Here is a 13,082-nt window from a genome sequence, read left to right as displayed (position 1 = left end):
CGCGGACGAACTCCATCTCGACAACCTCCCTTTCCTACAGGATGCCGACTACATCCAGGGTCCCCTGCTCTGCTGTGGTGAGGGGCTGTGGTGAGGGGCCATGAGTCCAGCTGTCCCCCTCCTGTCTTCTCCCACACCAGTGGTTGTGGAAAGCCTTTAGCTGAGGGGGTGGGAAGCAGAAAATGACAGCGTTGGACAGTCCAACACATGCAGGCCAGGGGTGGGTAGCTGGTGGCCTTAGTGGCCAGGGTACCCGACCATGGCGGCCTTTATGGATGCCTGCATGTGGCGCAGGGTGGGGCTCTGTCACCCTCTGGGTGAGGGGGGCAGGGTTACAGGTGTGTGGGACGGGCATTAGTGCCAGGGGCACAGTGCTGCCTACTCATCCTAGCCACCCTGAGGAGGCCATGCAGTTTTTTTCAGCACTGCTGGCTGGTCCGGACAGTGTTGCTGGTGGTGCTGACTGCCTCTGCGACCTGCGCACAAGCACGGCTAATTGCGGTGGTTGGCAGGCTCCTCCCGGGACTGGCTACAGGGTCATCCTCCTCCCCTCCACTGTGTCCAGGAGGGTGTACAACTCAGCGTCGGAAAATCTTGGGGCTGTGCATTTTGCTGCCATCTTAATGACTGGGATGGTGTGTGTGGGGAGTGAAGTGTGTAGATGCGGCTGCAGCTTGTCAGCCTCCCGAGTGTCAATTGGGAAACCGATGAATCCAGCACCGTTTCTCATCGGAATAGATTGTGTCCCACGTGGCGCCGGTGCTAGCCCCTTAACAGTAGCGGAATCAGTCCAGGTGCAGCGCCAGTTTTGCTGTCGTGGAACTCCGCGAATTCTACATCGGCGTAAACTAGTCTCAGAAACGAAGAACCTGGCCCATATTTCATGTCTGCATAAGATTCCAGAGAGCTGTTATGCTGTATTCCTCCTGTGCTGACTAACATTGGCTGAGAATGTTAGCCAAGGGGCTGGATTCTCCAATTTTGTGGCATTTTAGTTGGAAAGAAATCAGTGTCACCCCAGCAGCGATCCTCCAACTAGTGAGGGGCTAGCAGCTGCACCACGTAAAAAGCCTGGCTTCCATGAAATAAACGGCTGGAGAATTGCCGTGTCAGTGGCCGCGCATCCACGATCACGGGATCACGATCACAATCCTGCCCAAGGTCTTTGCTTCTATTGTTCTACTCTAAATCCCATTCTATGTATTGATTGCGCTTTTTCTGAATAACTTCCAGGCATTAACGTGTGCCTTTTGCTTGTTTGATCTTGCCCTACTGTTAGGGGTTATTTTGAAATAATGCAATCACAACATGTGTCGTATAGACACATGGGAGAATTTTCCCAGGCAAGTAGAGACAGGTTTGTGTGAGCATGAGGTTTTAAATCCCTTGAAATTGATATTTGGTCAGGATATTGATATCTTTGTCCTCTTCTGTATTTCAAAGTGGTAGAATTAAACACTCTTGTATCTGTTGGTTAAGTAATCAAAGTACATAAGAAGTCAACAAGCAACTGTTTTAACCCTCATTTCTGTATTTCCCATTCAGAGGAACTGTTTCCTGACCTGTCAGAAAATTGCTGGGTTACTGAAGCAAATGCACAGCAGGGTGTGTTTCTTCAGTGAAGTTGACGGCCTGGAGAAGGCTTTGATTAATCAGACCAAAGAACATCAGCTTTAGCAAGGTGAGACTGTAATTCAAAGCATTTGTCCTCTCAGAGTGTTTTGTTGCTTGACAGATGATTTACAGCTTCTTGAACAGCACTTCACTCACCTTCAGCTGCACTTACCTGCTACCAGCCCCCACCACAGCACCGGAGCAGTTTATGCAGCTCCACCTTCCACCTCTGATGACGAGCGAGAGCAAAGTTCACAACACTGCCAACAGGCCCAGCAGCAACAGGAGCAAGACCAGCAGCACCAAATGCCCTCTCTTCAGCTGCATTTCCCTTCACAGGAAAAGATGGGATAGACATCAAGATCCAATGGAAAAGTGGCAATACCCTCAACGCAAGGTCTACTGGCAAAGGATCAGCCGTTTCCATATATCTCAGCACCAGTGTTTCAGGAGGTTCAGGCTCTCATCACGCGTATTTACTGACATCTGCAGTCTCCTGGATCTCTTTCCCAGCAGTCTAGATAGGCATTCATTGCCAATGGCCAACACAGTGTCTGTCACTGGTGGCAATCACCAGCATCCCCCGCCCAAGGGCTCTATCTCTCATCAACTTTTGCTCTCTCTTCTTCAAGGAGAGAAATCAGTGAGCAGTGAGGGGTGACTATTCATAATGGCCTGTGTGGAAATGAGGGAAGGACAATTTTTGAGGAGGGTAACTGTGAGTCATGGTGTGTTGAAGGCAATAGAATGAGGATGACTATGAATGTTGACCGATTAGATGGAGATGGGAGGAGGTGCGTGAAGTTGGAAGGTGTGTTGAAGAGCACTATGCAGGGGGATTCTGGGAAAGTTAGAGTTTGGAGCTTGGTCCCTGAAAGTGTTATATCACTCACCTGCCGTACCCTGCTGAGGTTCTGGACCCTCTTGGGGCACCATCTGCAGGTTGGAGGGGCCGCACTCTTTCTACTGACTTCCTGCATCTCGTGCATTCATGTCTGCTTAGTTGGAGAACATCTCCCCTTCCTCACATCCTTGAGAGAGCTTTCATCAATGCAGCTTTTCCGATCCCATGGCAGGACCTCAAGATAAGAATGAAAGACCTTGCGACTGGAATTCTGCTTGGAAGAACTGTGTGATTGAAGCAGTGACCATACAATAGAGTGGACTACATACTAACTCAGTGAGCTAGCCTCTGTTGGAGCTGCTATTCCATGTCTAATTTATAGCTCATACTGACTGTGATTTACCTGTTTATTTAAATTTAAATCACGTTGATTCTGACTCACGTTCAAGCAAAAGTTACAAAAAGTAAAATATTCTTGTAATGAACTCCAATTGGCTTTATTGGTTGGCCAATTGGAGTATGAGCTCCCTCAATGATAGCTCATTGAGGGGCCCCATATAATCACCTGTGTAGGCTTTGTGAGCAGTCTTAAGTTGACTGGACTGCTAGCAGCACTGTTTGTAGCTGCTCCTGTAATATCGTTATTGTAAATAAATATTGGTGTGGTGACGGAACTCCTGCCTCCCGTGGATTACTACAATTCTCTTGTAATTTCTTTATTGGTGGTGGGGTAAATTTGGTTGTTTCAGTTTGCGGATCATAAGAGCAGGAGGGCTGCTTCATTGTTTATGGGGTTGCGAATGGTCTTGAACACTGCAATCTTCAGTCTGTAAAAAACAGAACAAATCTAATCTAGGCAATTAGCATCAGTCTACTCTCAATCAGCAAAGTGATGGAAGAGGTAGTTGACAGTACTACCAAGCACCATGTTCACCAATGCATTCAAATCCCCAAAGCCTGCTCATTAATGCTGATGAACTCCTGAAATACTGCTCTAGGACCCAGATGATTAACCTTCAGCATTTCTCTTTGCACTAAATGTGACTCCAGCCATTGGAGAGATTTCCCCTTGATTCCCATTGATTTCAATTTTCCTAAGACTCCTTGATGTGACCCGCAGTCAAACATTGTTTTAATGTCAAGGTCAGTCTCTCCTATTTCACCTCTGGAATTCAGCCACCTTGTCAAAGTTGGACCAAGATCACAATGGGGTCCCAAGCCACGTGGATCTGACAGAATATAAACTGAACATCAACGCGGAGATGATTAAGTGCTGCTTCATTGCATTTCCGACCCCATCCATCACTTTGCTGATGACTGAGAATAGGCTGACAGAGTGGGGAGGGAGAGGCATGGCTGGGGAAGTAATTAGCTGGATTGGATTTATCCTGTTTTTTATGGACAGGACATATCTGCAAAATTTTCAACATTATGGTGCAAATACCAATATTATAGCTTTACCAAAGGCGTGGTTCACATTGAACCACAAGCCTACAGCCGGGATTTTATCAGGCCCTATAGGCTTTGCCTTAACCAGTACATTTATCCATTTCTTGACACTGTGGAGTGAAGTGAATTGCTGGTAACTGGTTTATTTGATGGTGGAGACCTCAGGAGTAGGTAGAGGTGGGTAATCCACTTGACATTGACTTGACTTTAAAGTAGTTACAATCACCACAGCCTTCTTGTTTGGACTCATGTGGCCGAAACTTTGTTATTGCAGCTGGGGCCCTGCCCAAGGACCCAAAAGCATGGCACGGCCCCGTCACAGTGGTCTGTGAGACAGCGGGGTGCATTTTGCTGGCTGAAGCCAACTAATTGGTCACTGCTGGATGCGTGTTTCTATTGAGGAAGGCCAATCAGAGGGCTGACAACTCTGCAGTTTTATTAGTGGCACAAGGAGCAATGGCCACTAACAGAACTGCACCTGAAATTAGCTGACACTCCAGAAGGACGGCATGCTCACAAACAGGTAAGTGGAGTCATTCAGGGAGGGCCCCGGAACTGGTGGGCGGTTGGTTGGTGAGGGCAGGTAGCATCACTGCCACAAAGATGACCATTGCCACTGAAGAGCCCTTGTCTGGATCACAGGATGTCCAAAAAGGAGAGCCACCTGAGTCTGCTGGGAGCCATCAGTATTTAAATGGCAGATTTACCATGGAGGGCCCTCTCAGAGAGCTGGTAAAAATTAACCCATGTGTTAGGTTCCACCCTCATTGAAGATGGGGTTATTCATGGACCATCCTCCTCCTGTTAGGTCTAGTTGTCTAGTTGTCCACCAACTATTTACAACTGGCAAGACTGAAAAGCTGTGATCTGATCAGTTGGTTGGGGGATTAATTGTCTACAACATGCTGCATCAAATGTTTATCTGCGGAGTTGTGAATGGTACTAAAAACTGTGCAATCATCAGCAAATATTTCCACTTCTGACTTTATATTGGCAGGAGGGTCAGCTGATGATGGGTGGGTCACAGACAGTGGCAAAGTAGGCAATTCTCCAGCTGTTTTCAGTCCATGTCAATTCTAATCTTTCCAATTAGTGTCAGTCTACTCTCAATCAGCAAAGTGATAGGAGAGGTGGCTTACTGCTTGCATGTGCAGTTAATCCCATTCTGTTAATTCATCAGGTTAACATCTCATTTTGAGTTACACCTGGTGCTGCTGCTGACATGCTCTTCTTTTCTTCATCCTTCGAATCAAAGATGGTCATATTCATCACCTGCGATGTTTGGTAGCATAGTCGGTACAGAGGTGATGGCATCAGTAATTAGGAAATTAATGGAACTAAAGAGTCACAAATCCACAGGGCCTGACGGTTTCCATCCAAAGGTGTTAAGGGAAGTAGATATGCTAACGATGACCTTTCAGAGCCCCACATTCAGGAGTCATCCCTCTGGATTGGAAAATTGCCCGTGTCAATCCACTTTTCAAGAAGGGGGAAAGGGGAAAACCAGGGAAATGCAGACAAGTTAGCCGAACATCTGGGATGGGGAAATTGCTAGAGTCTATAATCAGGGGTAGGGTAACTCAACACTTTGAAAAATCTTGGTCAATCAGGGAGAACCAGCATGGACTCGTGAAGGGAAGGTTATGCCTGACAAATTTCATTGAATTTTTTGGAGAGTTGACTAATGTAATGGGCAGGGGAATGTCTATGCATGTTATTTATATGGACATCTAGAAGACATTTGATAAAGATACTGTTAGCTAAAGTGGAGTTGAGTTGTTGACATGGTTCGGAAACTGGTTGAGTGGCAGATGACAAAGAGTGGGGATAATGGATCAGTACTCTAATTGGCAGGGGGTGACTAGCGGTGTACCACAAGGATCTGTGCTGGGGCCTCAATTATTCACACTATTCATTAATGACTTGGATGATGGTATAGAAAGTCATATATCCAAACTTGCTGATGATTCGAAGTTGGGTGACAGTCCAAATGATAGCATAAAATTGAAAGGAAATATTAACAAACTAGGTGAATGGGTAAAATTGTGGCAGATGGAATTGAATGTAAGCAAGTGTGAAGTTATCCATTTTGGCTCAAAAACAGATAGAGAAGGATATTTTCAAAATGGAAAGAGGTTAAGTAGAGTGCATGTAATGGAATGCTAGGCTTTATATCTAGAGGACTGGAGCATAAGGATGCGGAGCTTATGCTGCAGCTATACAAAACCCTGGTTAGACCTCACTCGGAGTACTGTAAGTAGTTCTGGGCCCCACACCTTAGAAAGGATATTTTGACCTTGGAGGGAGTGCAATGTAAGTTTACAAAAATGATACCCGGACTACAGGGGTTAAGCTATGAGGGGAGATTACTCAAATTAGACCTGCTTTCACAAGAATTTAGAAGGCTAACAGGTGATCTGATCAAAGGCTTCAAGATATTAACAGAAAAAGACAGGTAGATAAAGATAAACCATTTCCACTGTTTTGAGATTCTAAAACTAGGGGGCATAGCCTAAAAATTAGGGCTAGACCATTCAGGAGAGAGGTTACGAAGAATTCCTTCACTCAAAGGGTGGTAGAAGGTTTGAACTCCCTCCCACAAACAACAGTTGAAGCGAGATCAGTTTTAATTTTAAATCTGAAATAGATAGATTTTTGTTAAGTAAAGATACAAAAGGGACATGGGCCAAGGCAGATTTCTGGAGTTAGGTCACAGATCAGCCATGATCTCATTGAAGACGGGACAGGTCCGAGGGGCTGAATGGCCTACTCCTGTTTCAATGTTCCTATGTTATGCATTTGTTTTCAAAAGAGGTCACATGGCATTTTTATTTGGTTCATGAGAGTGCAGCGCTGGCGTGTTCTACTACCCTCATTCTAGACCAGGATTGCACCTCTGGCTTGATGGTAATAGTAAATTGAGATACATACTGGGTCACAAGTTATTGATTGCGATTGAATACAATTCTGCTAAAAGCCAACATTTCATGGATGCCCATTTTGGAGCTGATGACCTATTTTCAATCTATTCCGTTTAGCAATCTGACAAGCTTTTTGTATACAACACAACATTAATCAGCTTTCAGCTAAATTTGAGGTTCAAATAAAATAAAAGCAAAATACTGCAGATGCTGGAAATTTGGAATAGAAACAGAAAATGCTGACAAAACACAACAGGTCTGGCAGCATATGTGCAGGGCGAAACAGAGTTCATGTTTTGAGTCCAGTATGAATCATTTATTTGGGACATTGGAACAGCTTTTCAGTCTGTTATTGAATGTGTTGAAGGGTGAGTGAGGTAAGTGGGTAGGGTAGAACTTGGGAAGGGTGTGAACTATGTAGGGCAGCAGTTGGGTAGGGTGGTCGGGTCGTGGTTGTGATGCACGATCAATTGCAGAGACTTGGGTTAGATACAACTGAGGCTTTATTGCTCTAAGATGTGTGGTCTCCCACAGCAGCTGGCGAAATGGCTGCAGCATGGAGGACACACATATTTATACTCCGCCTACTGGGCGGAGCCAGCTGGCAGGGACTACCAACGTACCTGTAGTACAGGTTCTACCATACATCCTCTAATAGAGGTGCAACAGTGGTTTACCACAGGTTGGAGTAAACGGTGGTGGGTTCTGGTCAACGAGCAAGCTAGAAGGTCATGATGGGTGATGGAACTAGTCAGGTTGGTTTGGTGTTGTCAAACGGGTCAAATAGGGAAGTCTGGTGGTGGGAGGTTAGTCACCTTGGATCACGGGAGGGTTAGCAAAGTAGTCGGCCAGGTGGTAGTGGGGGGAATTGGAGAGGTCAGTTGTATGATTACCAAGGAGTTACACTGGGAGTTTTCAGTCCACTATTCCTGGGTAACTATTCCAGTAAGTCTGGACCATCCGAAGTCACCAACTCTAACTCAGAGTTGGAGGATTTCTTGGAAGATCCCAGGGAGTACACAAATTGCCAAACTTCCCAGGCAACTCCCACAGAGTCAGTGTATTGGGACTTCCGAGAGGTCCCTTTTGGGGCTATGGCCAGTCTCCTATGATCCAGAGACCAGAAGATCTGGGCCATTGAAATTTTAGTGAATCTTTCCTCTTCGGAATAAATGGATAGGTGGAATCCATGCATGGTAGGGAAAATTGTATATGGTTTGGAGGAGGAATGGACTTAACTGCCTCCTTTCGCCATTCTTTCTTTTGCTCTCCCCCCCCCCCCCCCCCACCCCCACCCCCACCCCCAACAGTCTACACAATAATCACAACCATATCTATGCTGCCCTTACCATTTAGGAAATACACAGTTTAACTCGATTGACTATATTCAGAGTGTGCTTATTCAGCATCAAACAAAATGTGGTGTAGTTTATTCATCTGTTGCATATGGACATTAAATATACTAGTGCCTTATTAAAATGCAGAAGACTGCAGCACAGTTAGAGGTAATGAAGCAAGGAAAAGCAAGTGTATCTTAGCAACATAGGCTAGCAATTATTCCAGAAATCAGTGCATAATTTCCCTGTAGGAAAATTAACTGTCTCAAAATTCAGATCCAAATTCAGTAGTAAATATAATGCACTAAATAACATGGTAAAAATGAGTGCCCCTTGGAGAAATAATATAATTTTTTCTAAGACATAGTGAGCTTTTTGTCCCCTTTAAACTACTTTAAGGAGTTTATTATAAGGTCCAATGATGTGCCAATGTACTGCATAACGTAATGCCACAATGCAGATTTTTTCCTCTAATTTCCTAAATAGGTGAGTTCATGATCTCAATCAAACTATCAGTCTGGTACAGGCACTATGCTCGCACACCATAAGTTTGGTCAGCACCAAACGTGAATTGTTCGCAAACATTCAGGAACATGTTTGTTCATTGGCCTCCGAACTGATGGATCATCGGCAACTAAAAAGAAAAAGAATTTGAAACGGGCAGTCAAAAGGTAGAATTATAAAAGTCTCCACAACCACTGAAAATGCACTGTCATTCTGTTTTTTAACCACACTCAGCAAAAGACATCAACAGCAAATATTTTACGGATTCAAGGAATTACATGAATCAGAGGTAAAATGTAATAATTTCTATGATGGCATGTGATGGCCTATCTAATCCTATCACCCTCTGTCCCAGTGGGGCTGTGTTCCATACTAATTCCAGAATGACTTATCCAGTGATCTCAAACTAATGAAAAATCAAGAGCATAGCACTGTGTCTAACTCTTCTTTGACAGTCCCTCAGGATCAAGGATTATAGAATCACAGAATCTCTACAGTGCAGAAGGATTCAACCCACCGAGTCTGCACTGACCATTTGGAAGGGCACCTTACCTAAGGTCAGGCCCCTGCCCTCTCCCCTTAACCCAACAACCGCACCTAACCTAACACTTTGGATACCTAGGGGCAAAGATCATGGCCAATCCACCTATCCTAGACACGTTTGGACTATTGGAGAAATGGGAGAACCCGGAGAAAACCCATGGAGACACGGGGAGAAAGTGCAAGCTCCACACAGTCACCCGAGGCCAGAATTGAACTCCGGTCCCAGGTGCTGTGAGGCAGAAGTGCTAACTATTGTGTCACCGGCCGCTTGGCTTCCACTCGGCTTTGATGTGATTGTTGGGAAGTCCAATGTGTGATCTGCAGGCTCTGTCACATGCTCGACGGGTCGTCATACAGTCCACATTTTCCAGGATCTCACCGTTGATCCTAATTGAAGTATGGAGTTGTTATGGTGTAGGAGCTGGTTGGAAGAGGACCTTAGTTTGCTGGATGTTCAGTGAAAGGCCCATTTTCTCATATACCTTGGTGAAAGAGCCGACAATGACCTGGAGCTCAGGGTCTCCGAGTGAGAACGCACACAAATGTCACCTACATTCTCCAGATTTGTGATTGACGTTGGGGTAGTTTTGGTTTTGGATTTGGATTTAAGGCAATGTAGGTTGAACACTTCCCTGTCTGAACTGTGGAATATCCCTATGCCTGTGGGTAATTGGCGTAGTATTGCAGTGAGGGAAGTGGAGAGGAGAGTTAGTGCAATGACACAGCCTTATTTGACACCAGTCTTCACTAAGATAGGGGGCTGACTACTCCACCTCCCCAGCCACAGTGGTTTTTCAGTGGTGAACTGTCGCTGGCAGCATGCTTCTCCGTTCCCGCAACTGGCCAATGGGATTTCCCATTGTAGCCATTACACACCACCAGGAAACCTGCGGGCCGGGCTGTGCTGCCGCCGAAAGTGAAAATCCTGCTGTTATATTACTGGGTCTAGTAATATGTATCGTTACTAGTTGCTGTTGATGCCGATGGTCTGATGGTGTGATCCTGAAGAAACCATGAGTCTTCAACTTAAGCAAACTAATTTATTAAAGTAACGATTGATTAAATCTGAGTTTGACATTCTTCAGAACTATCTCCAGAACTAAAGTAATTAAATGTGATTGAATTAACTGATTCACAACCATAAAGACTAGCCGTTTTCAGCTGTCTCACATTTCTGAGCGAAGTGTGCATGTGCGGGGCTAGAATGCATGTGTGCAAGATGGCTGCTCTACAAAACGTGCATCTTCTTCATCTGCATCACTGCCTTTAGCCACTCTGCCTCATGGGGAATTTTCACGCCCTTTTCACAGAGAAAATACTCTTGGTACTGATTTTTTGATTGGTGATGAACTAAAGACATTTCTATCACAATTTCTAAAGTCAATGCTTTTTGCCTTCGTAATCTTTCCCTTAAATGTTCATCAGTAATTCCAAACACTATTTGGTCCCAAATCATTGAATCATGATTGGTTAAATCATGATTTGTTTTGAGGAGTCTGCATGTACTCCCCATGTCTGCGTGGGTTTCCTTCGGTTTCCTCCCACAGTCCAAAGATGTGCACGTTATGTGGATTGGCCATGATAAATTGCCCTTTGTGTCCAAAAAAGGTTAGCTGGGGTTTCCGGGTTACGGCGATAGGGTGGAGGCATAGGCTTAAGTAGAGTGCACTTTCCATGAGCCGGTGCAGACTCGATGTGCCAAATGGCCTCCTTCTGCACTGTAAATCCTATGATTCTATCATAGAACTATCTCTAGAAATCAAGTAATTAATTATGATTGAATTACTATTCACAACTATAAATACTAACTATACTGAGAGCTATGTAACTACACAACTGTTTACTAAACACTCCTGGGTAGAAAGAGTCCAAGATCCTCTAGGAGCTGATACTTATACTGGATCCTGTAATGCCCTCTAGTGGTAGTGTTACAGCTAGATGTCAAAAATAACCCTTTAGTTATGTACACATATGCATATCATTACATCCCCCTTTTTTTACATTTCTGACTAGTTTTAACAAAGGAAAAAAGTAGAACAATAAGTAAACCAAAACATGATATGCATAACTTTGTACAGAGCAAAATGAGTCACGAATACACAAATTGGCTGTGAAGCCTTTACAAGTTAAGTCTGTTAGGTTTTTTCTTCTTCTTGTAGATTTTCTTAGTGAACGAGGCAGTGATTCTCATTGCTTGACAGTTCTTTGCATGTCAGTGTTCGATTATTCATCAGCGTATCTTGAAAGTTAGTTTCGTTGAGATGTAGATCCAGAAAAGTTTTCTGTGGTTGAATCTTCTTGAGTTGTCTATGATTTCTACGTAGAACAAAGAACAAAGAACAAAGAAAATTACAGCACAGGAACAGGCACTTTGGCCCTCCCAGCCTGCGCCGATCCAGATCCTTTATCTAAACCTGTTGCCTATTTTCCAAGGTCTACTTCTCTCTGTTCCCCACCGGTTCATATATCTGTCTAGATGCATCTTAAATGATGCTATCATGCCCACCTCTACCACCTCCGCTGGCAAAGCATTCCAGGCACCCACCACCCTCTGCGTAAAAAACTTTCCACGCACATCTCCCTTAAACTTTTCCCCTCTCACCTTGAAATCATGACCCCTTGTAATTGACACCCCCACTCTTGGAAAAAGCTTGTTGCTATCCACCCTGTCCATACCTCTCATAATTTTGTAGACCTCAGTCAGGTCTCCCCTCAACCTCCGTCTTTCCAATGAAAACAATCCTAATCTACTCAACCTTTCTTCATAGCTAGCACCCTCCATACCAGGCAACATCCTGGTGAACCTCCTCTTTACCCTCTCTAAAGCATCCATATCCTTCTGGTAATGTGGCGACCAGAACTGCATGCAGTATTCCAAATGTGGCCGAACCAAAGTCCTATACAACTGTAACATGACCAGCCGACTCTTGTAATAAATACCCCTTCCGATGAAGGCAAGCATGCTGTATGCCTTCTTGACCACTCTATCGACCAGCGTTGCCACCTTCAGGGTACAATGGACCTGAACTCCCAGATCTTTCTGTACATCAATTTTCCCCAGGACTCTTCCATTGACCATATAGTCTGCTATTGGGTTAGATCTTCAGATGTTACCTTCAGTTGTTCTGATTATGTATGATCTTGGTGCTGCTTGTCTGATAATCTTTGCAGGTGAAGGCCAGCCTCCATCAGAAATCTTGATCCCAATGGTGTCATCTGGAGATAATGGGCCGGATTCTCCCGCAATTGGCGGGATGGCCCTGCGCTGGCACCAAGAACGGCGCGAACCACTCCAGCGTCGGGCCGACCAGATGTTGCGGAATCCTCCTCACTGCTGCGGGCTAGGCCGGCGCCGGAGGGGCTGGTGCCGCGCCAACCGGCACCGAAGGGCCGGCGCAAGTCAGCGCATGTGCAGAACCGCCGGCGTGGTTCCATGCATGCACAGACCAGCAGGTATGTTCCTGCGCATGCGCAGGGGGGCTTCTTCTCCACGCCAGCCATGGCGGAGCCCTATAGAGGCTGGCGCGGAAGGAGGGAGTGGCCCCACTGTATAGGCCTGTCCGCGGATCGGTAGGCCCAGGTCGATTGCGGGCCAAGCCACTGGGGGCCCTCCCCCCGGGGCTAGATCCCCCCCCCCCCCCCCCGAGGACTTCACTAGACGGCCTACCAGCCAGGTCCCACCGTGTGGGACCATGTCTGTTTCACGCCGGCGGGACTCGCCAGGAACTGACGGCCGCTCGGCCCATCAGGGCCCAGAGAATTGCCGGAGGGGCCACTGCCAATGGCCCCTGACCAGCATGGCATAAGCCCCACCCCCGCCCAAAAACCGGCGCTGGAGAATACGGCAGCCGGCGTCGGAGTGGCGGGGCG

Source organism: Scyliorhinus canicula, chromosome 2 (genome assembly GCF_902713615.1).
Source record: "Scyliorhinus canicula chromosome 2, sScyCan1.1, whole genome shotgun sequence".
NCBI lineage: Eukaryota > Metazoa > Chordata > Chondrichthyes > Carcharhiniformes > Scyliorhinidae > Scyliorhinus > Scyliorhinus canicula.
This window is presented reverse-complemented; position numbering follows the sequence as displayed.